We start from the raw sequence: 4,725 nt of genomic DNA, 5'->3' as shown, positions 1-4,725 counted from the left end.
TTTAAGTTGCCACCTTAGATAAACCATTAAAATTATCAACTCACATCTGTCATGGATATCACTCACCCAATCCACGTCTACTAGCATAGCATGGCATAATAAGCAAACGTAGAAGTAACTCCCAAAGGTTTCATAATAATACAGGTAATAGGTACTACCTCATCTACTTCCCATCCCACAGTTTAATTAGGTCCTAATCATGCAATGTGTGAGGATTGATCTAATGCATTAAAACTGGGTTGTAGAAAAGGTATGGTCAAAGTGTGAACTTGCCTGCAATGTTGATGAAGATGATTCGCACTCAAAACTCGTGATAGATCTACTCGTCACACTCCGGTCAATCTATCGTAAGCAAACAATAGTAACCACACAATAAGTACTCATCTAATGCACAGGTAAAACTCGAACAAGAGAACGAACCAGATAGTTCAACTTAAGAACTCCGGTTGCAAAGAAAGAACGAACCGAACAAATGACGGAAAACAAACGGCGGAAGAAAACAACTCGGTTCTAGCAAGTTGAAACTAGGTCAAATTTTACCGGGGCAAAAACTTGTTCAAGTTGATTAGATGGAACGGCGGTTTCGAGACGAAACTCCAGGCGCTTGAATCACCTGATTCCGATAAACGAGTGAGAAGATAAACTAGAACGATGATCGGATCTGAGATCGCGATCGCGGAATAAATCCGACGAGAAGAAAAAGGAGAACGGTTAAAGGAACGGGCGTCGTTAACCGGGAAGAATCCGGTGATCACGTTCGTTAGGACGAACGGTCCAAAGGCAACTAAATCGGAAAAGAAAACGAATCCGATCTAGGGTTTCGGAGAAGAAAACCGAAATGAAAAACCGATCTAGAAAACGAATCAGAAGAGAAGAAAAGAATCGGAATGATTAGAAGAAAACGATCCGATGAAAAGAAGAGATGCGGCGCGGGGCTACCTCCGGCGAGGTCTCCGGCGAGGGGCTCCGGCGGCGGCGGCAAGGTGCGGCGGCAGCGGCGGTGACGCAGGGCGCGGGCGGCGCGCGGGTGAGGGGTGGCGCGGCGCGGGGTGTGGTGGAGCTCTAGGCTTTGGGTTTGATGATTTAGAGGGGGGTGCTTGGGTATTTATATTGGGGAGGGGCGGGTTTACTTGGAGGAGGGATCAAGGAATTGGAATATGAGTAGGAAAGATCTAGAAAAAGAAACGGAATAAACGGGAGTAGGACAAAAGTCCTACTAGGACTTCCAAAAGACAACGGCGGCGGCTCCCTGGAGCCTGGGCGCTCGCGCGATGGCCTCCTGGCCTTGGCCGGCGGCGGCTTGGGCCTTTGGCCCAAGGCGCTGAGGATTTTTTTAACAGATTTCGCGCGCAGAAAAACTCAGAAAAGAAAATCTAAACGGGCTCCAAAATTACTAAAGTAAATTTTCCCCGACTCCTAAAAATGAGTCGAACAAAATGAACTTTTCTCCGGACCTAAAATGCAATTTTCGAAAACGCGCATTTTTCCCTATCCAAAGAAAAACAAACAAACACCGGAAAACGAAATTTGATCTATTTATTAAATATTCATTTTCCCTATATTTTGGGAAAGTCATATTATTCCCTCTCTTATATTTTTTTGACGTCGGAAAAATAATTGAAGATGAAATAAATAAATCAAATGATCCTCTTTTCCAATTCGAGAAAACTCTCAAATAATAAAATAACGAAATCTCCAACTCTCTCCGAAGGTCCTTGAGTTGCGTGAAATTTCTAGGATCGACCAAAAAGCAAGAAAATAAGATATGCGTGATGATCTAATGTATAACATTCCAAATTGAAAATAAATTCAAAAGATCTTTGAATTTAATTCTTTGAAACTCCCAACTCATATTTCATAATTTGAAGAAGTCATTTTATCTTCTCTCGTGAAAATCATTGAGTTGCATAAAGTTTCAGAATTGGAAAATATTTCCCAATGGAATTCAAATATTTTTCAAACACCCTTTTCATTTTAAATGGAAGAAGTCATGTCATCTTCTCTCTAGGGTTTTGTGTTGAAAGGAATTTGAATTCATGGAGATCAGAAAGCAAATATGAAAGTTTGGGAAAGTCCTTTTATTCCCTCTCATTTAACTTTCAAAAGTTTCGAATTCACTCACTTTCAGACAATCAATCAAACAATCAATCAAATCTATCTATTTATTATAACATTCCAAAATTTAGAATTTTGGGATGTTACAAACCTACCACCCTTAAAATGAATCTCGTCCTCGAGATTCGGAGAGGCTAGCAAGAAAAGGTTAGGGTTTGGGGGTCTCCTCAAAATCCATTGATCATCATAGGGGTCTGGGGTGCTACCACCCTTAGAAGCATGGTTACTGTTCCATCGAAACTCATATACTTCATCCATATTGTTAACAGTGTCGATCTTCTTAGATCTTCGAGAAAATTCCTTCTCTGGGCTCTTCCAGTAGTGGCATAACCTTTTTCTCATTTCTTCTGTCCTTTCCTCTTGGTAAGGTTATTCCGAGATTGGGTCTTCTTAGCTGATGGGTCGGGCGCCAAAAATAAACAACTATCGATATCTCATGGTGGTCAACAATTTATGGTTTCTCCTGCAGGAAATGGGTCTGGGTTGATCCTCACCGTATAACCTACGGTTGGCAAAAGCTGCCTTGTACAAGGGAAAAAATACCTATACCATGCTAAGGTTTAAACAAGGTTTTGATCGTCGTCTCTCCACTATAGGTAAGTCACTCAGATTTACCATCCCATATAGCAAGGCGAATAATAAGAGTAAGTCGGTATGGTGATCAATCCATCCCGCACCCAAATCATTACCATGTATACAGTTTAGCGAATCTCGCATTGTAACACTCGGTCATCCTCACAAGCATTGCAGAATTTCTCTCATCGACGAACCAAGTTCGGATTAATCCATTGATTCTGCAAGCCAGACAAACATCTATCGTTCCTTCACAACTCTCAGGTTTTGTGTTACTCCTATAAGATCGTCTATCGGCAAAGGTATATCCTCTTCCAGGGTCCTTCCTTCAGCAAGAATGTGCTTGCTTCTTGGCAGGTTCTGGGGCCTGTGGGTTATAGCCCATCTCCTCACTTGTAATCCTTGAACTCATCTTCGAGCAACTGATCATTATTCCAACTTCCAACTTCCTAGTATTCTTAAATCCATCCAATTGTACTATCTTCCTTCCTTCTATTGGCACCAAACTAGGACATGATTACTCAGACTCATCATGGAATTTCCATTGATCCATATTTCCAACATCATACCTCCTTTATATCCAATAGTACCTCATCTCTTCATCCTCGTGGGATATCCCTCATACTGGGATAAAACTTATACTTATGAAGTCCATATTCCACTTCGTGGAACATCATTATCCTTTCCAGGGTCATGCGTCCTTACAGGGGAATACTGGCCATCTCTGCATGGCACTTCTTCAACTGGGAAGCGTGAAACACATCATGAACTCCTAACAGTCCTTCGGATGACTCCAACTTGTTGGCCACTTCGCCCATACGCTCCATAACTCGGTATGGTCCTACAAATCTCGGGGCTAACTTTTACCTTAACTCCAATTCATTTATCTCCTCGCAGAGGGAACACATGAAGACATGCTCTGTCTCCAATTTCGTAGACTACCTCCTTGAGTTTTTTTTGAGTCTACATAACTCTTCTGTCTGGACTGAGCTACCTTCAGTCGATCTCGAATAAACTTAACATTCTCTTCTGACTCCTTGCTCACATTTGGTCCAAACAACTGACGGCCTCCAACTTCATCCCACATACTCTTGGGGTATCACACATATCGAGACAAAATTCATATTCATTTTGTCCGAAATCCACTCAGTGGAGTATCCTTATCTTTTGCAGGGATCATTGGTTCTTACAGGGTACTACCACCCTTAAAATGCACAAACCTTCCATAGACCATATTTCTCTTGTCCTCAAAAATGGTCAAAATCCTTCTTCATAGAGTAACAACTCATAAAATCCATATCAGTACCAACGATGCTACTTTATTCATTCTCAAATGTTTACAGTCTCTCGCTTCTCCATTACATGTCTCAACTCAACACCTCAATATAAAAGAAAAATGTTCTCACTTCTACTACTCCATTTCTTTTGTTGCAAACTCAACTATCTAGCACAAGTTTCCTTCTCCTTGGGGCATTTTCTGGCAAAGTGCCCTGCTCCATTACAACTAAAACATATTACTTCTGACAAGTCTCGAGGTTTCCTTTTTGGGCAACTGTTGAGGTAGTGCCCTGACTCCTTGCACTTATAACAGGTGACATGACTCAGATCCTTCCTGGAATCCAATCTACTTCTCTTTCTGGACTTTTCCATTCCAATCAGGGCTTCTATTTCCTGTGGGTCATACTCTACTTCCTCTATCTAGCACAAGTTTCCTTCTCCTTGGGGCATTTTCTGGCAAAGTGCCCTACTCCATTACAACTAAAACATATTACTTCTGACAAGTCTCGAGGTTTCCTTTTTGGGCAACTGTTGAGGTAGTGCCCTGACTCCTTGCACTTATAACAGGTGACATGACTCAGATCCTTCCTGGAATCCAATCTACTTCTCTTTCTGGACTTTTCCATTCCAATCAGGGCTTCTATTTCCTGTGGGTCATACTCTACTTCCTCAGTCGGGAATTCTACTAGATTCCCATTCATACAATTCTGGGAGATGTGTCCTTCTTCTCCACATGAATAGCAAGACTTGGTGCAGGGT

The sequence above is a fragment of the Triticum dicoccoides genome, chromosome 6A, assembly GCF_002162155.2.
Source record: "Triticum dicoccoides isolate Atlit2015 ecotype Zavitan chromosome 6A, WEW_v2.0, whole genome shotgun sequence".
NCBI classification, from domain to species: Eukaryota; Viridiplantae; Streptophyta; class Magnoliopsida; order Poales; family Poaceae; genus Triticum; species Triticum dicoccoides.
This window is presented reverse-complemented; position numbering follows the sequence as displayed.